Here is a 26,831-nt window from a genome sequence, read left to right on the forward strand (position 1 = left end):
TACTAGAGGAAGCAGAAGATAAAAGTCAGTCCTCCATGTTGGTGTCCTGTAGATCTTTATAGGATTGATAGTTTTCTTTTCTTTTTGGCAGTAAACAAGTTCAGTGTAGGGCTGTGTCAAGGCAAGCTGCTCAAATTAACAGTGTGATTCCTAAAGTGGGGGAACAGCAGACTGTAGTATGCAGGTTTTGTGCACAGTAGTTCACACAATTTTAAATTCTGTACATCACTCTAATTTTAAAAACTATTAAAAACCCAAGTTTTTTTAAAGGGATGGAGGTTCAGCATTTGTGTGTTAATGACTATTCTCAGCAATATGATGTTATGGGCAATCTACGGTACTCTGCAATATGGCATGCTTAGACTGAGACATATTTCAGAACTAGTTTGTGCTAGCTGAGATTCTTTGATGGAAAGGGCAATTTTACTACTAGCTAACACTCCTTTGACAATCCCAGCGATTTGCAGAATGTAAACTGGTGCAGTGAGCCATTTGCTCCACAGTATATTCCCAAGGTTATATTCCTGAGGTTGCAATTGCAGTTTATACAAAAGAAACAAAAAGGGTTTGGGCTTTTTAGGGGGGTGTTGTTTGTTTTTACCGTAATAGAGACCAAACAGAAAAAGGATCCTTTCAGGCTACAACCCAGCCTTCTAACATGTAGATGTAGATCTCTGCCAGCTCGAAGAGTTTTCTGACTGCCGATGAGGGAGTTGATTCTCTAGAGGTGCCTGGCTGGTCTTTCAGTCACCAGCTTTGTTTGCATTTCTGCCCTGTACTTCTGTGGGAGCCCTGGATAGGCAGTTAATGTTGTGTCTTATGGTATTTGGCCAGGACTGCTGCACTCTGTCACCCTCATGTATGGAATACAAGGCCAAAGTCATTCGAAAAATTTGGGTTTGCACATGGCCAAAATATGCCTTAATCCTCCTAATACACAATATACAGCCATGTCTAGATCCACAAAAGGACATAGGCATTGCAAAACCTAATTTTTGGGTGCCTAGAAAACCATTGAAACACCCCTGGCATCTGCAAAGTCTGAATTAGTGACTAGACTCCTATGCAATGAATGGAGAGAGATCAGTGCCTAAGAATGGGATCCACAAAAGCTTGCACCCTAAGTGTGGAGCTCCCTAAGCTAGTCAGTGGTAGATGCTAAGAAGAGGTATGTCCCCTCAGGGAGTTCAGTGCCCAAGTCTGAGCTGATGGGAAGCATCTATCTCTGCTAGCAGAGCCAGGAACCCCTCTCCAGGAGTTAGGCAATTTAGGCACCTAAGTAATTTCTTGCAAGAATGAGTAAGGCACCTACCTCACTCCACACAAAATGTCTGGCAGAGAAGTAGGAGACCATATAACTTTTAGCCCAGTAGTTAGAGCACTCACCTGGAATGTGGGGACTCAAGTACAATTCCCCCCTCTATCTGAGTGGAAGAAAGTATTTGAATAGGGTCTCCCAACTGTCAGGAGAGTGCTCTAACCACTGAGCTTTGGGATATTTTTATATGGGGCTCCCTCAATCTCTCCTATTGACGCTCTTCCAGGATATATAAATACTTAAAGAGTCATTGGGCCAGAAAGAAAGAGTATAAGAATGATTCTGTAGTCCGTGGTTAGGACACCCACCTGCAAAGTGCGAGTCCCAAAGTGTAGTCCATTGGCTCCCATGACTGAGTGTGAAATTGAACCTGGGTTTCCCACCTCCCAGATGAGTGCTTTAACTACTGGGCTAAAAGTTATAAGATGGTGTCAAGGCTAATTCCCCACTCTGGCACTTTGAGTGCAGAAGGTGGAGGCCCGCAAGGACTCTAAAAATTAATACTGGCCACTCCAGGCTTGTATTATTCCCAAGGTTACAACTTTTCTCTGACCTTGGATTGGTAGATGCTGCCACCACCCAAGTGCAGAACCCCTTTGAGAGCCCAGGAAGGTGCACTTGGGAATTCCTTCCTGTGGGGTACCCTCAAGCGCTTTCACCCCCCCCCCCTCTGGGGACAAGCTCAGAAAGGAAGAGAAAAAAAAAGGAAATTCAGCTGTTGCCACCAGCTAATTAAACAACATTTGAACAAACCTCTTAAGACACAAAAATTCAATTCTGTTCTTTAAAAAAGGTAAATTTTATTTTAAAAAAGAAAGAAAATACATCTGGGAACTCAAGCTATTGCTAGATTTTTAAAAGAGCAGCTACAAGGATTAAGCAACAATAATAGCTTTCTTGAGGTCCAGGTTAAAGGTTACAAGCAAAACAAAAACACCTTGTGTTAGCACAGGAGAATCCACAAGCCATAAAGAAATAAAAGGGATAAACCTAATTATGTCTTTCTAGACATTTTCTGATCTACTTACAAATCTGGGTTTTAAATGAGTAGTTTCTAGGTATGATACTGATGATTTTTTTCATACCTGTCCCATGCTTCTTACAGCATAGCTGCTGCCCTGTCTGCCCCTCCCTGGGAGAACAACAACAGACAGACAAAAGGGGAGTTTTTTCTCAATTTAAAAAAAGTTCTAGCCTTCCTATTGGCTCTTTTGGCCAGGTGCCCATTCACTTTCTTTGTATTGCAGTGAGACTTTTTAACCCTTTACAGGTAGAGAAATTAGAGAACAGCTACTAAGAGGGATTTTATAGCTACTGGTTGGCTATAAAAGGGAGCTCCCCCCACACCCCTACATTTATCACAGATTGGCACTACCACCTCCTCAATTTGATTAGGGCATGATGCGGTAGGTGAGCTCAGAGCTTCTCCACCTATCTTCTGGTTTGTGGATCACACTGGGGCTTAAGCGGCAGACAGGCAGCTAGACACCCCAGTGTGAGGGAGCAGTGCATATGTCTAGAAGCTGAAACGTAGGTGCCTAGGGGAGTTTTACCCTGAAAATTTAGCCACTTACCGGGTTAGGTGGCAGCCAAGTAGGGATTTTGTGGATTGCAGTGGTGCCTAAAACTGGGACTGAAGCATCTAAATCTGGAATTTAAGCAGCTAAGTACCTTTGTGGATCTGGGCCTCAGCCATGTAGCAATGAGGGAGGTTCACAACATTGACTTTTCATATTGGTTTCTTTCCTGCTTATTCTAGATTGTAAATATTGGATCCATCCTGCCTAGCTATCTATTTCTAAACATGGACTGGATTTAGATTTTCCATTCACATTAGTGGTACTTTGTTTTAATGCATATCCTTAAAGAACTGAGTGTAAAAATTGCATACGTCCAAGCTACTTTGAACTGGGCACATTTTGAAAAGCATTTGTAAACACAGGCCAGTGTAGTCAGAGCTTCCGAAGCTACTTCCAGCTAATGCAAAAACCATCTCAAAAGTGAGCCAATGAATTCCAAGTTGAAACAAGTCATTATCACTTCTTTACAGTGATCCTATTCTACAGCTGACTTCAGTTCTGTTATTCTACCATTCCTCTTTCAGTTGGAGCAAATGCAACATACTAAGGGTTTTCATATTTTTATTGTTTCCCTCCCCAAACTGAAATGTATCTGAATGTTTTAAGATCAAATTCTATTCAGCTTTGATGACACTTAAAGTTGAACTTTTTATTCAAAATTTCTGTCCTTAGAATGCCAGAGGAATTTAAAATATTTCTCTTGCCTATTTGTGAAAAGTCTGTAAGTACAAGCCAACAGGAGAAATGTAGTAAGTAAAATACATTTCATACAGTATGAGAGCTTAGAAAAGTAACTATGATGTGATAAGCACTGCAAAACTAAAGAGAAGCATTAAGAATCTTCACTGGATTAGGTACAAAAACCCATAGTGATCTTTTGATATGATGTCCCTTAGTTGTCCTCTGGTGACTCTATCAAAAATACCCTAAGTATTTCACTAATGTAAATTATGCTTGTGCAAGGATAGCTCAGTGGTTTGAGCATTAGCTTCCTAAACCCAGGGTTGTGAGTTTAGTCCTTAAGGGGGCCATTTAGGGAACTGGAGTAAAAATCTGCCTGAGGATTGCTCCTGTTTAAATTACCTTTTTTAAAAGGTGCTCTAGTAGTGCAGGTGCTCCAGTGGTGCAATTGGTTAGCGCACAGTACTTATAGGGCAGTTCTGAGCAGAGCTATGCTGAGGTTGTGAGTTCAAGCCTTACCTGGAGCACTGGCTTTCATTAACCAAGTGGCATCACCTGCCTCATTAGGGGGAGGGATAGCTCAGTGGTTTGAACATTAGCCTATTAAACCCAAGGTTGCAAGTTCAATCCTTGAGGGGGGCCAATTAGGGATCTGTCTAAGGATTGGTCCTCCTTTGAGCAGCAGGTTGGACTAGATGACCTCCTGAGGTCCCTTCCAACCCTGATATTCTATGGTAGTTCTCTTATGATAACTGGACTAAACTGTAGGGAGTAGCATATATTTTGGTAATTGCAATTTAAATAAAAGGGTTTTTTCCTTGATTTTCCTGAAGCAAAATTATTACTTGTGCAATAAGTTCAGTTGTAAAAGAAAGTACAGTATATAATACTGAGTGTATATACACACATTCAGTATCATATACTTTCTTTAAAAACTGAAATACACATTTCTTCATCATGTAATATGTGAAAAGACAGGAAATTTGACTGATCAAAACACATAGTTTTGCTTCAGGAAAATGAAGAGAAAATAGAGAATTAAATATAATTTTTATATTAATTTCTATGTGCTTGTACATGTATACAGAGAGAAAGATACATACATTTCCTTCCATGCAGCATTTATAAAGTACTGTATAATCTCTTTGATTCAACCTACAAAATGACAATTTTCAGTTTTATAGTAACCCATTTGCAATGTGTTTTCATTGCATTACTTTCGCTCTCATATGAAAACTATTCCCAAGCAGGAAGTAGTGCTACCATTTTTAATCCTTGTCAATTTTTTTGTAAACTTCAACCTAAAATTTTCTTTTAAATGCTTTCCATGGTGGTGTAGTGTTTAAGCCTTTGGTATTCTCACACTTTTGATTCAAATGTAAAGGAACATGCTTCAGGATATTTTTTTTTGAAAATTAACATTTTCTTAGACTTTTAAATTTGCTCTAATGACTTGACTGGTTTTTGCATCCCTTGCTAATTGTAGAATAGGATAAACACAAACTGGCTTGAGCTATAATAAAAGTAACAAGAGATCCTACGATGTTGTACATAAATAATTAGTGTTTGAAAAAAGAGCCTCTTGGAGCTAGAATGGTGACTCAGCAGGCTGAGAATCCCAAGTACACACAGAGTATTACATTTTGGTATCTGTGTGCTGTGATTTAGCTTATAAATCATAATTTGGGGAGTTTTTATATATTGATGAGCTGTATAGGACATATATCCAAATAATGCTGATCTCTCTAAGGAACAACTCAGAAAAAAAGACCAGTTCCAGCCAAATCTAGCCTGATATATTGCACTAAACTGATGGCCAACATATGTGTGAAGTGTTGTTTATCAAAAATAGTTGACATTTAGCCAGTCAGGTAGCTCAAGAATTACTTTCTGCTGGCAAAGGCTAAAAACCCCAGTCTCATTCTCTCTCTCTCCCTCTCTGACCAGAAGGATATTACTGCTACACATCAGTCCTAGAAGTTCTAAGGTGCTTCAAGAATGTCACCAAGAAATGGGTGGCTGCACCTCTGTAGCGTGAACAGCTCTATAACTCTTATGGTTTTGTGTTCTGTGTAGTATACCTTTACATTACTAATATTAGGCATGATTCTTCACTGCCTTTCACCTTGGATAGTCACATACACTTGTGCAAGCCATTACCTAATCAGAATGGTGTTTTGCACCCACTTTGCACAGATGTAAGAGACTACACCAGGGGCAGGCAGTGGAGTATCAGGCCTAATGTGTTCAGCAGCAGATCATCAGATCCTTTATGCAGCAAGTTACAGACATGGAGTCTGAACCTGGTCCATATACTGTGTTCTTAGGTGGAGACTTTATTTTTATTCTTTTGATCGCCCTAATTTAACATGAATCATTGAACCTGAAAACATAGATGTCAGGCTCACCATTCCTAGAGTTTGTTAAACTTCATTGTTTGTGGTCTCCAGAGTACATTTCTCCATGATTTTTATGGAAGTGACCATCAGTGACTTTTTTTTTTTATGTGGTGGTGGTGGTGGTGGAGAGGGCCTCATTTGAGGATGGAAGTGCCTACATCTCCACCTGGTCCCCTCCCTATTACCCCCTCTACCATCCCATTATGTGCCTAAAGGAGAACTAAGCTATATTTGAAAATTTGTCCACAATTGTGGTGCTGAGCACTTGAAAATCTGTTCCCATATCTGCACAGAATTCAGGAAATGTAAGCTGCATGTCTAACCCCAATTTTATATACTGTCCGTAAAACCAAGCGAGCACTATTACAGTTATCTTTGCAGTAAGCCCAAAATGACTGGTTCTGACCCTCACACAAGAACTTTAACCCATAGTATGAATGGGCAGTGGGCCATACATAATGCAGGGCCACTCAGAGGGGGCGGAGAAGTGGGGCAATTTGCCCCAGGCCATGCAGGGGCCCCCACAAGAATATAGTATTCTATAGTATTGCAATTTTTTTTATGGAAGGGGCCCCCGAAATTGCTTTGCCCCAGACCCCTGAATCCTCTGGGCGGCCCTGACATAGTGCATACATGACAGACAAGGAACATGATTCTAGCAGTGTAAGTGAAGTAATTGCACAGCAATCTTCAACCTCCTGCCCAGGCTCAACTGCTGAGGTCCAACCTCACCTCCCTGCTGCCCGACATTCCAAAACATAGAGCACTCTGCATGGAGAACTTCGAGGTGGGCACTTTTACAATAGCAACCTTTCACAATCTTATCCTATTTACTCCACACAATTCAAAGATGAGCAAAACAGAACTTGTACCCTGGGGAAATACAATTCCACTACCTCTGAGGCCTTGTATGTCTGAGCACTTTCTAAATCAATGACTCTCTTGTTTGCCAGATGTGTGTTGCTGTTAAGCTAACATACCATGCAAACCTGAACTGATCGTACGTAGTTGGGGAAACCTGCAGTATTTCTACAAAGTTTTATCACTGTATTGTTATGTTACACCAGCAGGCGTTTCACATCTGCAGTGGGTTTACATAGGTCTGATAGCACTGCCGTGTGGTTCATTGTAAGACTTGTACACTGACAGTAGTTTTACAAAGTTGTGCTGTTATGTCATGGCAGCAAGCGATATGATGTTTTGATGTGTTACTGGCACTCCCAATAAGCAGTTGTCTCAATGTTTTCAGAGACACCAGTCAAAAGAGAATAAGTAACTGCTAACAGCTAAGCAAAAATTAAACTAAGTTGTTTTAAGTACATTAAACTTGATGGTCTCAAAATGTTCAAAGATCCAGAATTAGGAAACAAGAATCGCTTATAATAATGGCTCATTCACCTGATAAAAGGGAAAGAAGGCCAGAACAAATCCCCAGTGTATGTCCACACAAAGTCACCAGCAGGTGAGAGCACAGGGCATCTCTTATGCATGACTGTTAGCAGTTCTATTCCTAATCGGGAGTTATGCATCTCTGCTTGGTCTCTGCCTTCAGGCAGCTGGAAGTGACTTGTCCTCAAAGTCCATCCAGGCTTGAAAAACCTTCTCTTTGTTTTCACAAGTGTTAAGAGCGCATCAGGCACCCATGATCAAAATGACATTGTTCACTGAGCAGTTGTTACAAGGGAGCAGGCATCTTCATGGGGGTTTCTATCTACAAAAGACATACGTGGCTACCACCAAGCATCTGCTATGAGTGTAGTGGAACCATCTTCTACCTGACATCAAGCAATAACTTCATAACCCAAAACAATAGTGGGTGTGCTGGATCCACCCTCTGAACAGAGACTCTAAGTCAATATTGTTCTGTTGGGAGAAGAGTTCCTACATGCTTAGTCTCAGAGGGTGAGAGTTCCTGAAAACCTTCTTGCCAGGCACTTTACCTGTGCACCCAATAGGTGTCCATGAATATCCATGGTGGTCCATCAAGGCCTACTTTCTATTAATGACTACTTATTAAGGGGGGCAAGGGAATATGGGGGATACAGGACAGACAATGGGTACCAATGATTCACCAGCATGTTTCAGGAGTCCTAGCTGCCAAAATCCCTCAATTTTTGAGACGGCCACTTTTAACATGTACCCATGAAACACAATGTTTGTGGTGTCACAAACCTTAACTACCACCACTGCAACGTGTACTGGCCAACACTGCACTAGTTCTTAATGGACCTATACCAGTCAAGGGTGGCCAATACACATAGTGCCATTGCCACATATTTTAGCACAGATATTGGGGCTCTCTTCCTACTTTGGTGCTGCAGCCCAATACTAACTCCTCACAGAGTTTCAAGAAAGCAGCCGTCCTAATCTAAACATTCTGTAGGCACTGCTCATCATCCCAGCTCTGCAAAACAATGTAGCTCCACTGCATTGTGTGTGTGGGTGGGGGGAGGGCTTGGCCCAGAACTGCTGCTTGACCATGCACATTGTGTCCAGCAGGAGACCATGCAGCCACTTGCTCCTCTTACATTCGTGGGCCTTATCTGCTTGCTCACCTTCTTGCACTCAGGTTCTCTATTAGCAAAGCTAGAACACACACACACTACAGATCTGCCACTTCAGATGACTTGTTGATCTGTGGCACAGTTTCATGACACCCAGAAAACGGTAAACCTGACATGACAATCAGCAGTCCATGGTAGAGGAGATCAAAATTTTCTAAAAGTTGGTGGGTGACAGAAGCAACTTGCAACTGGTACCCATTTAGCTTCCCAGCGATTTGTAGACACTAGAGGAATTATGGGACTTTCCAGAGTAGGGGCTGTGGGAGGTTTGAGAGTTTGATCTTTCCTCCTGTAAGCCCTCTTGAGGTCTATGAGGTCTTAAGAAGGCAGTCATCCATAGTACACTGCAGTTTGGAGTGGTGCCAGAAACTCTAGGATGTGCGCCTGGAAAGCATTATTATTAAATACATTGAGCTGAGTGCTTGTATCAGTGAAAAGTGTAATGGTGACTGTGCTGAATATATATGAATGCTGTGTGTGGATGCACACTGAGACATGAAATGTACACTCAAGGTAACTACATGAAGTTAAGTATAATCAAGGTAACTCTAGCATAGAAAAATCCTAGGAGCCAGATATCCCTGCAGCTTTGTATCCAGAAAAGCTACCTGTCTTGCACTGCAGTCCTCAATCTCTCTCTCTCTCTTCTGGGGTAAGAAATCTGCAGAGAACTATTTAGAAGACAATCAAATGAGGTTATGAATCTGAAATCCATACTGCACATTTTGAAGACAAAATTGGGAGGGCTACTTTCCAAAATGTGTTGTTTACTGATATTACTGTTACCTGTGGTGGTTGTCAGAGTTGTTTTTTAACATGTTTGCACCCTATGTTCAGGCATGATAAGCAGGGGCGGCTCTAGGAATTTGGCCGCCCCAAGCACAGCGGCATGCCGCAGGGGGCGCGCTGCCGGTCGCCGGTCCCGCGGCTCCGGGGGACCTCTTGCAGACGTGCCTGTGGAGGGTCCGCTGGTCCCGCGGCTCCGGTGGAGCATCCGCAGGCATGCCTGCGGGAGGTCCACCTGAACCGCGGGACCAGTGGACCCTCTGCAGTCATGCCTGTGGGAGGTCCGCTGATCCCGCGGCTCCGGTGGACCTCCCGCAGGCATGACTGCGGAAGGTCTGCCGGAGCCGCCTGCCACCCTCCCGGCAAAATGCCACCCCAAGTGCGCGCTTGGCGCGCTGGGGTCTGGAGCCGGCCCTGATGATAAGTGTTGGAAACAAAAATGCTCCTCCCATCTCCAACAAATGGGGACAAACAGATTTGAACAGTTATTTTGAATGTACTGGCCCTAATTTACAAGACTTTAAATCAGTTACTCTTCGAGAGCATGAAATCCTATCTCACTATATACAAACCACCATGTTACTATGCTCCATAGGAATAATGACCCTAGAAAACCCTGGTTTAGACTTCTGAGGTACTAGGAGCAGAGTTTTCTCAATGGCAGAACTCAGGCTGTTGAACACTGTGCCAGAAGAAATCAGATGGAGACTTAGCTCGGTTTGGTTCAGATCAAGATTCAAACCCCTCTTTGCCAAAGCCTTCCCCTGCAATGACCTCTTCTATTGGTTAGCACCTGAGTGTGACTGGGGGCGGGGCGGGAGAAGAGAGAGCAAATGAGGAAGAAAAGAGAAGAAAATGGGGATTTAGGGTCAAAAATCATGAAACCATGTGTTGACCATATCAAACAAGATTATGCTGAATCTTACTTGTATTTTGCTTAGACAACAAAGTGATAAGTCTTTTGAGAAACATCTCAGTTATACAGACTTGTGTCCTCTGGGCTCAGCTGTTGTAATAGTAATGCACAGTAGTGGGGAATGCATCCATCAATTCTAAAGAAGCTGTAGCTACTGCTGCACCTGGTAGCCACATGCTTGCTGACAGAAGCATAGCACTTGAGCACTCAGATCTCTGCACTGGGTGACATATGATCAAGTCCAAAGACTTAGTCTTGATCTTCAAGGTTTTTAAATAGGTTTGGGACCAACCTATCTCAAAGATTCTCTCTCCCTCTGGAACCATGATTTACCAAGGAAGATGCTGTCTGAAGGGAGAATGAAACTGCCACAGACAGGATAAAATTGGTGCAAGCGGGAGACAGAGCCTTTTTTCAGTTGACCCACAAGTGTGGCACCTCCTGCCAGATGAACTGAAGATGGCAATAAAGCCACCATCAGGTTAAAACACAAGACAGTTTTTTGACAGACTTCACATCTCACACACACACTCACACCTCCAATTAAAACAAAACTTAGAAGGGGGGAAGAAAGAACAAGGAATAGCAAGAAAAGAATACTAAAAAAAGATAAATTTTGCATGAATCTAATCTGCACCTAGACAGGGAAGGAGAAGCAGATCTTTGTGTAAACCACTTATTTAGATTATATAAACTGTCAAACCTAGATTCCAGTACAGTTCATTTTGTTCTTTTTATTTATAAAGATTCTGCTATTCTGCTGCAAGCAATATGTTACCTGGTTTTCTCAGATCTGAAGTATCTTTACCTCTATGTATATTTCTGTAAAATGAAAGGCACAATATTTTGTGATTTACATTTTTTTATCATTTTGAAAGACAGCAGTTAAAAAAGCCAATGCATTTACGACCAGTTAAAAAAAGTCATATGCCTTTACTACAACTTCATCTTAAAATATTATGGATATACAACTGTTATCAAACCACACATGGTATTATTTACCATAAGTTTCTTCCTTATATCACTGGGTAGAGACCTGTAAATTTGGAATCAAACATTATGAATTCTATCCTTGGCTGCTAACTGTGGTGTCTCCATGTACAGCAGTCATAAATTGTTACCCTGCAGTCAGAAGAGCTGTTACTGCCAAGATCGTCATTGACGCTGCCTGATTTGCTATCTGCAAGTATAAGAACTCATAGCTGCAGCCAACAGTGGCCTCAGGAACCTGTTTGTGTGTATGTATATAAACATGTGTGTGTAGTATAAAATATACTTGTGATCTGTTTTTCCTCAGAGGTCCTCCAGGCTCCACAACACAGCAGTGTCACAACAATTTCCTCCCCATTCTTATATGCTCTCTCCACCACACATTTATTCTAGTAATCCCTAGTCTGGTTTCCTTTCTGGTAGTTCCAAAGTTTTGATCAAGAATATAGAAGAGACCTTCCCCGGCCATTATGTATTACTCTGAAGATAATCACAAAAAGAAATTCTCAGTATGTGTCAAATTCAGCCTTAGAAGTTGGTGATTCAGAAGCATAAAAACTAGTCAAACGATCACAAACATTTAATTAGTAGTTGCTGTTTGGCCCTTTGGATGACTCTGGGATAAACTGGAGAGGTTCACTTTAGCCCAGTCATAAAATCTATTTTCAAGTGCTCGTTCTTCCAAATGGAGAAAAGGGTTTAAAAGTCTACATAAGAGCAGTCTGATACGTTGAACAGATCAATAGCTAAGCGATTCAATTCAAATCTTTCCCTGTCTTGTCACTTAATAATTAAAAGGTACTTGGACCCTTCATTAAGAGTGTTTCAAGAATTGTGAAATAACTGGTGGTAATTTTGGTTGGACGTATTCCTGGAGATTTCATCACATGACATAATTGTTAATTAAATATTAATCTTTGATTCCTAGAGACTCCAGACCAATCCTGGAGGGTTGGCAACCATACCCTACTAAGATTAAGCAATTAAATTATTTTGTTAATACAAAAATACTTCGCATTTGTGGTATGCAGAACTTTCTGTTTTCAAAGTTCTATACAAATATTTCATCTTCACAATACTCTTGTGTGTTGTACGTAGCTATATGACTTATGATCTTATTTTCAGTGTACTGCACCTTTATTAAAGCCTTATCCTCATACACATCCTGTGCTTGTGGGAAATGTATTTGAAAATATCATTTTTTCCTAGCAATATGAGAACTGATTATTTTTTCTTGCCACCAACGTCAACAGCACTTTCATAAAAATACTGCTCAGTTGTTAGAAAACATCATCCAAATTCTTCCACTATTTAATTAAACTGGACGCCTTCCATAATTCCATAAGGGCCACTACTTTACTTTCCCTCCCCCACAATTTTTATCAGGTTCTTTCTTCACTGCTTCTTCACTTTTTGTAAACTTTTTTGTTTTAGATCTGAACCTCAACAGCAGAATTCTGTTCTGTTGTCTATACACAAAGACCAAATCAATACTTCAAATAACTCAGTTTAGATTAAGGTAAAACAAAGCAAGACAGAACAAGAGTAAAATTTCTATTAGAGAGTATGCTGTGTATTTTCGCTGTAACATGCTGCACAACTCCAACAAAATGCATCCGATGAAGTGGGTTTTAGCCCACGAAAGCTTATGTTAAATACATTTGTTGTCTCTAAGGTGCCACAAGTACTCCTCATTCTTCTTCCAACAACATAGTAGATGCCTTTACAACTCAGAGCACACTGAAAACAAGAGCATAATACAGGACACTGTGAAGAAGCTAAGTAGTATTCTCACTGAACAAATTAGGAAACGATCATATCACAGAGAGGAAATGTAACAGCTTTAAGATTATTTTATTGTTTAACACAGTACAACAAAGGAAGACATCCTTTCTGAACTTAGTTACTAGTGTCTCACAGTTTAGTACCAGGGTGATTTACTGTGGTCCTAGAGAGAAATCCTGGCCCCACTGAAGTCAATGGCAAAATTCCCACATTGCATAATGGGTCCAGGACTCCACCCTTAAACTCAATCTATGTTCTCTGTATTCAGCAAAGCAACTAAGGGTATGATGTGCTTCACCTTGGAAATAATTTCATTAGGGGAGTGGAAATTCAATGAGTTTCCTTATAATTCTTCCATTCTGGAGGATTTTGATATTTTGAAATTTGGTATTGTTCCAATTCAGGGGAATTTTTTAAAAAAATTCTCTAAATGAAATGGAACCTGGAAACCTGGGCTGCCAAGTAGCCACAAGCATGGAGGCCTGGGCTCCACAGAAGCCAATCAAGTGGGCTGAGAAGGAGCTGAATGAATGAGGTGGCAGGAAACCAGGCATGAAAACCTGCCTGTCAGGCAGAGTGCTGATGTACCTCTGCCTGTATTTTGTCAGAACTTCATCAAAATCTGTCTCTGAAAAACTTTGATTTTGGGCAATTTCCAACAAACATTTTGCAGAATTTTTCCAACTAGCTCTACAGATTAGCCTCCCTTACCCAGCTGGAAAGATCCAAATGTTCCAAACCCCAAATCCTCCCAGATCTGTCAAGGGCTATCAATGGAGACACCTCATACTCGTTACGTTGCCAATCCCACCTGGCTCCTTTCATCTCTGCACAGGAGTCATGTTATCAAGTCAATAGATTCTCTCACTAGTTTGGAAAAAGGGAGCAGGAGAATGCACCAGTGACCTGCCAACCTCACCACCCTATCTCTGCCTCAGTCTCTCCAATTCATGATGCCATAATGCACACATAGAAAGGAGTCCACAGTACCAGGGTGAAAAGTGGAGCATGCTGTGAAGGTGGTACTTGTGCACTTCCACACACACCTAAGCTGGAATCCAAACAAGCAAGCTCACCCATGTGGGAACTTGCAAGGAGGCATGGTGGGCTAAGGCAGAGAGGCTCTGACTTACTAAAGGCCATTGATAGTAAGAGTACTCAAGATACAAGAGTAGTGTGTTATTCTTTCAGAATGACTCTTTTGTATAAGTAAAATAAGTAGACACTGTCCCAGTTCCAGGGTAAGCTGTACCTCTGCCCTCTCCATGATCTGCTCAAGCACTTTAGGTCTCAGACTGCTAGCCATCATCACTACTCTGTGAGGTGGGAGGACCCACATCCTGCTCCCACCAGACCAGGGATTTAGGCTTACAGTCCCCCTGTAAGTGACAGTGCTTATCCCAGTAGGTTTGACTTTAATCCATGGCCTGCCATTCTGCTCTCTCCCAGGGGCTCTAACAGGGCTTAGCAATGAACAGCCAGCTTTCACAAAGCACTGTATGTGTACATTGATAAAGATAAAAGCATTAGAGAAAACATATTATAAAACAACACTCTACGTGTGTTATCTTACCAGGTGTCACCCATCTTCCCCCTGGAAACCCAAGTAGGTTTCCAGAAGATCAAACCCTTCTAGCAGGGTTTTGCCTGGTCAGTTACGATCACATGTCAATTTGAAGACCAAATGAGTGTTGTTCTGGCTGATCTTTTATACCAAAGATGCTGTATACCTGCTTGAAAACCCCTGCCTCGGTTAGCTCACTACTGCACGAGTACTTTGGGATTTGGTCAGTGTCTTTTTAGGGGATCCAGGGTTCCTTTTCTCTTCCTGCACAACCTTGTTTGCACCTGGTCCAGGTCTACTCCCTGCCCTCTCTAAAATAGCCAGTCAAAAATCCTCTCTTTTATAAATTGCCATTCTCCCCCATCAAGTGATTCGCCTCAGTACTTCAAGTTCCTTGTCAGGTGATCTATTGCTTGGTTACAAGCTCACCTAGTTTAACTAGTTCCTCAAGTGGCAGCTAGCTCAGTGGTTAGGTTGCTTAATTTGAGTGATTAAACCCTGCAGGTTAACAACTACAGCTAGTCAGAGAAATTCTGGCAAAACAATGTTTTGTTGTAATTTTGTCGATTTTGGTGAAATCTAAGTGCCCTGGAGACTGGTTGATTTTTTGCCTGGTTTCCTGTCAGCCCATCTATCTGGCTCTTCAGCTTTGTGCCTGGTGTATTATTGGGGAGCCCGGAATTCCAGAGTCCTCAGCAGGCTGACAGGCACATTGCTATGGCAAAACAAACCCCAGGGCTTCTAAGGTACATGGCCTTGGGGCAGTCTGCCATTCGAAAGTGCCCCATTCCCTATGGTAGAGATTTTTGATATTTTTAGTTTTTGTTCCAGAATAGAATTAAATCATATTTTCAAATATCAACATTCTCCATGGAATGGAATTACTTTTCTCTGCCCAGCTATGATGGGCCGTATTTGCCCCACACTGGAGATGAAGGGGTTAATCCCACGCTCTTGGCAGCGGAAGACATACACCCCTCACCCCTGCTGGGCATGCTCCAGCTAGAGTTGCAGTATAAAAGAGAGCAATTCAGCTCAGTCTGGGCTGACTAGCAGAGAGGAAGGATGCATGTTGTGAGCTCCAGCCTGGGAGAAGCTGAAGCCCCAGACTGTGGGAACTAGAGGCACCAAGACCCAGGCAGAGGTCCAGATACCTATGGATGCCCAAGGGAGTTTGGAACTACTGGGAGCAGCACAGGCTGAGGAATCTGGAGACCCTGAAGATACTCAGACCACAGCCACAGGAGATATGGTAGGAAGTAGCCTGGGGGGCACTAGCTATTGTCCTGATGGCTGTCAGCATGTTTTGGACAGTTCCCTGCTGACTCAGTGATGATCCACTTGCCACTGCCAGGGACAAGGGCTGGGACTTAGTGAAGCAAGGAGAGCCCAGTTCCCCCTACCCTGGCTGCCACCCATCCCTGGGTGATAGCACACTCCCCCACTGGCCACTAGGCCATGAAGCCCCATACTGGAGGGTGACCCTTATTGACTCTAGCCACCAGGCCATGCAGTCCCACTTTGGGGAACAACCATATTGATGCTGGCCCCAGGGCTGTACTGCCCTGAAGGCAAGAGCCACTGTATTGATGCTGGCCCCAGGGCCATACAGCCCTGAGGGCAAGGGCTGCCATATTGATGCTGGCCCCAGGTCTGTATTGCCCTGAGGGCAAGGGCCGCCATATGATGCTGGCCCCAGGGCTGTACTGCCCTAAAGGAAAGGGCCGCCATATTGATATTGGCCACTGAGGCGAAAAATAGTCAGGCAAGCTTAACCCTGGGCCTGCAATGCCCTTGCCCTGCCCCAAAGAGGGATGGGGTGTATTTGCCACGTGACATGAGCTCTATTAATGACCCTTGATTGCACTGTATAATTAGCCTTCTTCTAGGTGCCAGAATTTTTCCTGACACCTCCACAAAGATTTCAGCACCAAATGGATAGTAATAGGCAAACGTGTAGACACAGTGTATTCTTACTATCAAAATGGTGTTCACAAAACAAAACAGAATTTGTAGTCTAATATAGATCATTTAGACATATGCTAATCTGTCATTGGAAGATAGTAGTTTGTAGTGGTGTTGAAAAATTAATGAACATTTTAAACAGAAAACAAAGTCCTTCCTAGTATAAAAGTGAAGCTCACTGTGGTGTACTGTATATACAAACACAAGCACTTCTTTATTCAGAAGAAAATTCTGTAGTAGAGCAGTCAAATTATTTGTTGTGAATAATTGTCTTTTGATAACTAACAAATAAATATGCAGAGGGCAAAAACCTTTCAATTTCATTAACTGAGCTCAACTCCCACACAAATAATAATTTTCACTTTAATTTTATAGTTCACTTAAATTTTGCTGCATGAAAAAGCATAGTTGTCATTCTTTTTCTCTGATATTTATAAGATTTCCTAGTGTTAAGTTCATGCCATTCTTTATACAATCACACAGCAAAATCTGAAACTGTTGGCTTTAAGAAATGGATTCCAAGCTTTCCTTATATGGTGCAGAGTTGGCACATGCCTTGTCTGGATATCACAAAAATGTAATTATAATGTCATGGGGTTTTATCATTCAGATACAGTCCCTATTAGCTTGCTTGAGTCTACTGCATGGGACTTTGAGACTAGACAAAACATGAAAGCAAAACATTGGCTTACAATGACTTTTGCTGTCTCAGATATCCTCATCAGTCATATATTAGTGTGTCTGTATCAGCTACCCTGATCCTCTACTTCATCACAAATAAAATGGATTTTCCAAATGACTAGTCTGTGATACAAGGCCAGTCTTGAGAATTTACACTAATTCCTCATAATATATTTCTACCTCTTCCCTTATGGATATGTGGGTAATATAAAAGAATAAGGCACAGAAGCTGTGTGTGTAAACATTATGAGAGAGACTATTTTTAAAAAGCACAGCCGGGGGAGGAGAGAGGAATACAATTTTACCTTTCATACCCATTGTGAAATCTCCATATCAAATATGTACAAAATATGGGCATTTGAATGTGACTTAATGAACAAAAAAATGTGGTATTACTAAAGCTGAAGGCCTGGGGGAAATGTTATGGAAAAATCATAGTAATAGTGTTCCACTTGTTATGGAAATTATGGAAAGTCACTGATATATTCTGCAGTAACCAAACTATATGTAGAGAACCAAGCCAATACACTTTTAATCTTTTTCAGAAGCCTTAAGGCCCCTTGGTGGTTAATTGCCCTTCACCTTCCCTTGATTCCCTGCTCACCCTCAGCAGCGAGATATCTTCCATAATGAACACAGCCTGTGGAAAATGTGGGGACAGGAATGATTATCAGCCCCCCCCCCCCCACAGTGCTGACTTTCCCCAGGTGCCCAGTGTACAGTAGGATCCGGGAACACTGATTTCCCCTGTGGTTACTCACCATTTTGGGGGTCTTGTGGCTCATGTGTGTTTGCCTGGGGTCAGCCAGTTAGTGACAGGTATGTGAATAGTGGCTGTGTTTTAGATCACTGAATCAGTGTTCTGTGCATTGCAAACAATACTGCTCCTGTAAAATGTTGCATTTTGGCTTCACAGAGATGACCTGGGGAGCCCAGCCTCCCTCTTTGTTATCACCGGCTGAACAGCTGCGCAGAATTAGAAAGCGGCCACAAAAAACTAAGGAGGACTTTCTGCATGAGATTATGATGCACTCGCAGCCGAAAACCCCTGCAGCCGCTGTCACAAAAATTTCCCATGCCTCCCACAGGCACTGCCAACACACTCTTGTCAACCTCCTGGCTCCAGTCTGTACTCGTGGCATTCCACTCCTTCCCACTCACAGTCCAGCACTGCGGACTTCCACTACCCACTGCACTCAACACCCATCCCTTTGCAGCTTAGCCCTTCTAAAGTACAGTACCCACTGCACTGTACTCCAAAGGATATGATCCCTGGACATACACAAATCTTTAACTGTTCCAGACCCCACCTCCTCCTGGGACCTTCCCTTTCCCCATCCCCCTCAATGCTGATATGTTGGGTTTTTTTGTCTCTCTCCTCTGGTGGTTGTTTTTAAATAAAAGAATTGTGTTGGTTTGAAAGCAATCTTTATTCTATTAATTTAAAGCAAATGGAGTCCTGCAAAGCAACAGACAATTATCTTACACCTTCATAGTACGTCAGCTGCACCAATCACAATAACCTCCTAGCATTACAAGCACTACACTTCCGAGCACATCAACAAATATTAGTGGATTCAGCTTCAAATTGCTGCCTCAAGCCATCCCTGATCCTTATGGCCCCACGCTGTGCCCCTCTAATAGCCCTGGTCTCTGGCTGTTCAAATTCAGCCTCCAGACGCTGAGCCTCCAGTCCAGCCCTGAATGAAGCTTTCATCCTTCCCTTCACAAATATTATGGAGCATATAGAACACGGCTATAAGCATAGGAATAATGTCATTGGCCAGGTCCTGTTTCCCATATAGGCAGCGCCAACAGGCCTTTAATGACTAAAAGCACACTCAACAGTCATTCTGCACTTGCTCAGCCTGTTGTTGAACTACTCCTTGCTGTTGTCAAGGTGCCCCGTGTATGGATTTATAAGCCACGGCATTAAGGGGTAGACAGGGTTTCCCAGTAACACAATGGTCATTTTGACTTCCCCGGTGGTGATCTTCTGGTCCAGGAAGAAAGTCCCTGCTTGCAGCTTCCTGAACAGGCCCGTGTTCCAAAAGATGCATGCATCATGCACCTTTCCGGACCAGCCTGCATTAATGTCCGTGAAATGCCCTCTGTGATCCACAAGAGCCTGGAGAACCATAGAGAAATACTCCTTCCAATTAATGTGCTAGGTGGCCTGGTGCCAGAATTGGAATATGTATGCCATTTATTGCCCCTCAGCAGTTAGGGAAGCCCATTTGTGCAAAGCCATCCACAATGTTACGCATCAAAGAGTCTTGTGGCACCTTATAGACTAACAGACGTTTTGGAGCATGAGCTTTCATGGGATGCATCCGACAAAGTGGGTATTCACCCACGAAAGCTCATGCTCCAAAACGTCTGTTAGTCTATAAGGTGCCACAAGACTCTGCTGCTTTTACAGATCCAGACTAACACAGCTACCCCTCTGATACTTGAATGTTACGCATGTTGCCCAGAGTCACAGTCTTTCGGAGTAGGATGCGATTAATGGCCCTGAATACTTCCATCAACATGAGTTGAATGATCAACTTTCCCACTCTGAACTGGTTAGTGACCGATCCATAGCAGTCTGGAGTAGGCAGCTTCCACAGTGCAATCACAATGCACTTCTCCAACCACAGGGCAGTGCTCATTCTTGTGTCCCTGCGCCGCAGGGCTGGGGCGAGCTCATCACACAGTCCTATGAATGTGGCTTTCCTCATCCGAAAGTTCTGCAGCCACTGCTCATCATCCCAGACGTGCATGATGATGTAATCCCACCACTCAGTGCTTGCTTCCTGAGCCCAAAAGTGGCGTTCTACTGTGGTCAGCACCTCCATGAATGCCACAAGCAATCTTGTGCCATAGCTAGTACGTGTGGTGAGATTAATGTTGCACTCCTCTTGCCTTTGTAGTTTAAGGAATAATTCCACTGCTACTTTGTGACGTGTTAGTCAGAGTGAGCAGCATACTGGTCAACAGTTTGGGATTCCTGGAGACCAAAGAGGCAGAGCGCGCAGTACACAAACCGTTGAAAGACGGCACCAAATGTGGACAGAAGCACAGGGATTGCTAGGATGTGAAACAATGCATCACAGGGCATTGGGACAGGACCCAGGATGCCCCGTGACCCCCTCTGCCTTCTCATAACTCTTAGCGGCAGAAGAGGAAGAGATGCTCTGTGGGATAGCTGCCCAGAGTGCACCCCTCCAAATACCACTGCAAGTGTGAACACGCTATTGCGCAGGCAGCTGACAATGTGAACACACAACAGCGGTTTCCCTTGAGCGCTCTCTGAACATCACTGTAACTGCCAGCGCTGTAACTCTGCCAGTGTAGGCATACCCTTAGTGTGGTAGTACAGGAATAAATGAAGGCAGAATGTTGCCCTAAATAAAGGGTAACTTTATCAAAGTCAATGGACTTAAACTGGTGCATGTGAGATCAGAACTGTGTTCTGTTTCTTGCTGATCCCAGCTCCCTCTGAAATAAACAGACATCCTTGTCATATTCATTGCAATGGTACTTGTCATTTGAGATCCAAACCCTTTATGGTGTTGAGTGATCACTCAGTGCTTAAAGTGCTTGCAAGAGATCTGCTTTATTCTGTATCTTGTTCCAACAGACCATGCATAACAATAGCTTTACAGCCATCTGCCCAAACCCTCTGGGAAGCTCAGCCCCTTAAAAGCACAGACTGCAATACCACATCTTCCTAAGTAAAAACTTAACACCTAAACAACCCAACATTAATATAACACAAAATTACAAATATTTGTAACTAACCTAACAACAAAGGGTATGGCTACACTAGGCAGCTTTTAGCAACACAGCTGTGCCGCTATGGCCGTGTTGCTAAAAGCAGCGCAGTGTAGCTGCTGTTTGTTGGCAGGAGAGAGAGTTCTCCTGCCGACAAAAAACTTCCCCCCACCATGAGCGACAGCGGCTTTGTCAGCAGGAGAGCACATCTGCTGACAAAGCGCTGTTCACACCGGCACTTTTCATCAATAAAACTTTTGTCATTTGGAGTGGAGTGTTTTTTTAACGCCTGAATGACAAAAGTTTTGCCGATGAAGTGCCAGTGTAGACAAAGCCTAAACTTACCAATAATGTTCAGGTTTCAGAGTGGTAGCCTTGTTAGTCTGTATCAGCAAAAAGAACAAGGAGTACTTGTGGCACCTTAGAGACTAACAAATTTATTTAAGCATAAGCTTTCATGGGCTAAAACCCACTTCATCGGATGCATTATCCCGGGCAGCAAGCGGTCAGCAGCCTGGGGGCCCTGGACTTCCAAGAGCTAAGCAGATCAAAGCAAGCATATCTATTACACTGAGGAGATTTAAACTTCAAGACTCCTTATAAGAAATGGAAAGGGAGGTAGATATTTTTTGCTGTTTTTAAAATTAAATAGGCAGCTAGTATTGTTTTTAAAATTATTATGAAGAACAAGTTTAAGCTTTGTTGTAATGTGCGTTGTTTGCCTGGACTGCTCAAGCCCTGAATGCTTGTGTAGGAGAAACTACTTGAGTTGGCTTCTTAAATACCTTCATGCTGTTTCATATCTGACACTCCTTGATGAAACATAGGAGACTTGTTTTATAACAGGCTTATTCAACATGATACAAGCTACAAAAGTGAGATCTTGGAAGAATGTTGCCATTTTCATAACGTAATACCTGGAAATATTCATTTTTAGGAGGGGGTTTGCGAGACTTGACATTTTGTTGAAAGGGGTTCACAGGTTGTTAAAGTTTGGGAACTACTGTTCTAGTGTGACATATATAACGAAAACGAAAACAAAAACCCTGATGAAGTTCTGAGATTAGTTAGACTGAACAGTTGCTGGGGAACTGAACCCATGCTATATGGTGATTGGAGGTCAGGGTCCTGTACACTAGCATCTCTCTGTATCTGTGTTCTCACTGGTACATCTTATATGGTAAATTAACTACCATATTTTATATAACAAATTCCCATGGAGTTTTACAGCTTCGTCTGAGTAGCCTATTATGAAAATGCAATAAATAAAATAATTGATAAATAAAATCCACCATTAATTCCTCCTGTGTACCCCCCAGAAATGGCTCACATCCCCCCAGAGGTATGCGTACCACAGTTTGGGAACCCCTGTTCTAGAGAGTTTCTCTGCAACCACCAAATATCTCCCAGGTTTTATGCAATCTGCATTTTTTTCCACTTACAAACATATGATTTGATGTCCGTATGCTAAGAGAGGCATTTGCCAGACCCCTTTTGGCAATGGTAATAAGCCATTTATGATCAGCTTCAGCTAACGCAGGCTTCCCATAAATAAACACACAAAACTTTTTACACCCATGGACTAAGGCCAAAGCTGCCTCCTCTACTTGACTGTATTAACACTTAGTGTTTGTTAGCCCCTGTGAGGCAGAAGCCACTGGTCTCCAATTTTGACCATGATGTTCTATGCAGGCTTGGCCAGTAACCTCCTTGGAGACATCTGTGGACAACTTAGTTTTGTACTTACTGTCGTAGTATCTCAGGACTGAGGCCTCTTTAATTAACTCCTTCCATTTCTCAAACCCCTTATTAACATTTGCATCCCATGCCCATTGGACATATTTCCACAGTGGAGGTCTCAGGTTGCCGCTTTGAGCTGCTATATAAGGCACAAATTTCCCTTTACAGTTCACCATTGCAAGGCCTGCCTCAACAGACAAGGCAGACATGGTAATGATGGCCTCAGCCTTACTATGATCTACCAATACTCCTTGCTGTATTAACTTCTCTCCCCCGTGTGCTATTTCTGTTACACATTATTTACATTTGTGTTTGTTTAGCTTTAGCCCATCAGCTCTGCTTCTTTCTGAAGCTGCTTGGCGCCTCTGGCCATGCGCTTGTACTGTTTTTCCCAGATCAAAATAATCATCTATGCAAAACTTAGTAAACCACCCCGCCACCCCCCACCACCAAAATTTTGTTTTTTCACCAGAAAATACACCTTGGGTGCTGAACACAACCCAAACAACGGTTTGCCATTTCCCAAGGGGGGTGCTAAATGTGCACAAATATGTGCTTTAAAAAAAAGGGGGGGGGAGGGCACCTGCCAGTACCCTGCTGACACATCAAGTGTAGAAAAATATTTGGCATCGGCTAACTCCCCAAAAATGTCTCCCCTTGTAGATAGTGGAAAATGTTCCTTTTTCATATAGTTATTTAATTATTTTCAGTTTATACATAAGCAAAGTGTTTTGTGTCTCTCTCTTTTGTTGTTGTTGTATTTCTTCTATAGTGACTGAGTGTACCCACTCTCTTGGCTCTTCTGCTCACTCTATGATTCCCAGAACAATGACCCTATCCAGCTTCACTTTTAGGAGCTGCCTTTGGGTGAGGACAATTTTCCTAGGGGCATGAATTGTGGTGCAGTTGGGCTCTTTCAGCTCCATTCTATTTTGTGTTGAGAGCTTCCCTATCCCTTAGATGTCCTCAAACTCTCTCTCAATTGTTTTGATTCCCTTCCCCTCCAAACAGTGCACCCTACTGGTAAGACCAAGAGCTTGACACACTTTTAGTCCAATAATGGGTGCTCTTTTCCCCGGTACTACTACAAATTATATCTTTTCAATTTGTTACTTACCCATACATCTAGTTCACATATGCCTTCAGTGGGGATAAGCTCACTGCTGCAAGCCCTAAGTTTTCCCAATTTACTCTCCAATACTTTTCTTTTAGTGTTATTAACACTGCTTCTGGACACACATTGTCTTGTGCACCAGTGTCCAACTTAAAATTAATAAATGTCCCATTTGATTTCAGGTTGATAGTCCAATCATTGTCCATTGCTCCTGTGAAGGATTCATCTGAGCTGTCTTAGTCCTCATTGGCCAAGCTTTGCATGTTTTGCTGGTGCTTACAAACTCTTGAAAAGTGATGTAATCCATTGCATTTCTTGCATCTTTTCCCATATGCTGGGCATTGTTTTGGCTTGCATTGATTGCCACAGTGCGTGCAGGTCCATGTGCTGTTTTTACTGAACTCGGACTTTGAGCTCTGCATGCTTTTTCGCCTTAGATCTCTTTGCTTGTACATTTTGGATTCTTAATCATATCTACAGTGTCAGAACCCTCCATAAGCTTCATTCTGGACTAGGTGACTTTCTTTGCATGGCAAATTCTAATTGCTTTGTCAAGGGTTAATGCTGGGTCTTCCAGTAACCTCTCTGAGATTTTTGTTCCAGATTGCAATCACAATCTGGTCTCTTATAAGGAACTAGTTAGCCCCCACCAAAACTGCAACCTTGGTTCTTTGCACTTAGATCAATCACAGACTCTTCTGTGGTTTAACCTTCAGTTTGTACTCTGTTTTAAAAAATCTCTCTCATTTGGTTCTCTCTCATTACATAAGTATAGTACCCTGATATTTCTATAATACAGTTTCATGGTTCGCCTTCTCTGCTGGAGTTAATTGAAGAGTGTTGAACACATCAAGTGCTTCAACACTAGTTAGTGTCAGAAAGCAGGCTACCTTCTGACCGCCTTCCTTTTTGCTGGCATCCATTGTTTGCAGATACAGAGTGACGTGCAGTCTGTACTTTCTCCAATTGTTTTCCACATGTCCAGATATTTTTCAACTCGGGTGGGGCTTTTAATTGCTTCACTCTTCCATTCAAGGTATTTTCTTAGTTCCTTTTTGCTCCTGGTACAATATGGTGTTCAGTGATCACTTGGTGTTTAAGGTGCTTGCAAGAGCTCTACATTATTCTGTGTCCTGTTCCAGCTGGTTGTGCATAACAACAAAAGCTTCTCAATGCTGTGCCCAGACTTTCTGTCTGGGAAGCTCAGCCCTTAAAAGCACAATCCCTAATACCACACACTGGACCCAAAATGTTTAGCAATATTTTGGGAAAACGATAAAGGGAGTAAGTAGGTAAATTCGATGTACATTCCAGAAGGTACTTGGATATATTCAGCTGTACCTGCAACATCTTTACTCTTCAAAACATTTTAGTATACATCATTTAACACTGGTGATGTTAACATAATACAAGTAGATTCCAAATTATTGGTGTTATACTAATACGGAACAGAAATAAATGAAATAGCATTCAGAGTTTTGAACTAAGCATTCATAATTTTTAACTTTCTCAGAAGCTGAATAGTTGCTGATTGCAGTGGACTGTATTCTACCTTATTTACAGTACCTAGTAACATCTTTGTTACTAGAAAACCTTTAACACTTTATCTAAAGTGGGATGCATTAGGCGAGGTATTTCTAGTAGGGATAAGGAGGTGCTAGTCCCGTTATATAAGGCGTTGGTGAGACCTCATTTGGAGTATTGTGTGCAGTTTTGGTCTCCCATGTTTAAGAAGGATGAATTCAAACTGGAACGGGTACAAAGAAGGGCCACTAGAATGATCCGAGGAATGGAAGGCCTGTCGTATGAAAGGAGACTTGAGGAGCTCGGTTTGTTTTCCTTAACCAAAAGAAGGATAAGAGGAGATATGATTGCACTCTTTAAATATATCAGAGGGATAAATACCAGGGAAGGAGAGGAATTATTTCAGCTCAGTGCTAATGTGGACACGAGGACAAACGGATATAAATTGTCAGTCAGGAAATTCAGGCTCGAAATTAGACGAAGGTTTCTAACCATCAGGGGAGTGCAATACTGGAACAGCCTACCGAGGGAAACAGTGGGGGCGAAGGACCTCCATGACTTTAAGATTAAGCTAGATAAGTTTATGGAGGAGATGGTATGATAGGATAACGGGCTTAGTCAATAGGTCAATTAAGTGCCACACTGGTAAATAGTACAATGGGTCAATGATATGATATAACCTTTTTCCAGAGGGTATGGCTGGAGAGTCTTGCCCGCATGCTCGGGGTTCAGCTGACCGCCATATTTGGGGTCGGGAAGGAATTTTCCTCCAGGGAAGATTGGCAGTGGCCCTGGAGGTTTTTCGCCTTCCTCCGAAGCATGGGGCAGGGGTCGCTTGCTAAAGGAGTGGGTGGATCGGCTTATGTGGCCTGCATCTAGCAGGAGGTCAGACTAGATGATCATAATGGTCCCTTCTGATCTTGAATTCTATGATTCTATGATTCTAAAAAAGTTAAATCCCCTAATAATCCATAATTTTGTTGTTTAGTTTTGCCTTTTGCATATGAAACCTTCAAAAATGGATACTTCTTATGCTGTTCTTAAGGGCATTTTATACAGATATACAAAAACAATTTCAGTACTTGTGAAAGGTACTACATGTATAACAATGAAGGCAGAAAGCCTCTATTTATCCACATGGCTGATAAAGCATAGGCACTGGCAGTACATGCTTCCTCATACTGCCCAATCAAGGTGCCTTTACTGACTTTGAGCAGCCTTTTCTTGGCATGGAAGGATAGTCGTCTCCATGACACATTCCTTAGCCTTTCTGCTGAAACTACCAACAAAGCTAATTACTGTGGTTTCTGTGATATGACCACACATCTGCTGGGAACTGATTCAAGATCACTAGTTTCCCATAAACAACTGAATAACAATTAGATGGTAATGATTTTTGCTCACTACCACCATAGATTGCAATGAAACCAGTAACCTAGAGGGAAAAGTCTTTTAATCCTATTTC

General features: G+C 42.4%; 1 non-coding gene across 1 annotated transcript; it reads left to right on the forward strand.

Annotated features, from left to right (window-relative positions):
* The first annotated feature begins 4,012 nt into the window (after positions 1-4,012).
* On the forward strand, positions 4,013-4,106 carry TRNAI-UAU. Its single transcript has 2 exons — positions 4,013-4,050; positions 4,071-4,106. It is a non-coding gene; the product is annotated as a tRNA-Ile (tRNA).
* The last annotated feature ends 22,725 nt before the right edge of the window (positions 4,107-26,831 follow it).

This window comes from Mauremys reevesii, linkage group 1 (genome assembly GCF_016161935.1).
Source record: "Mauremys reevesii isolate NIE-2019 linkage group 1, ASM1616193v1, whole genome shotgun sequence".
In the NCBI taxonomy this organism is placed as follows: Eukaryota; Metazoa; Chordata; order Testudines; family Geoemydidae; genus Mauremys; species Mauremys reevesii.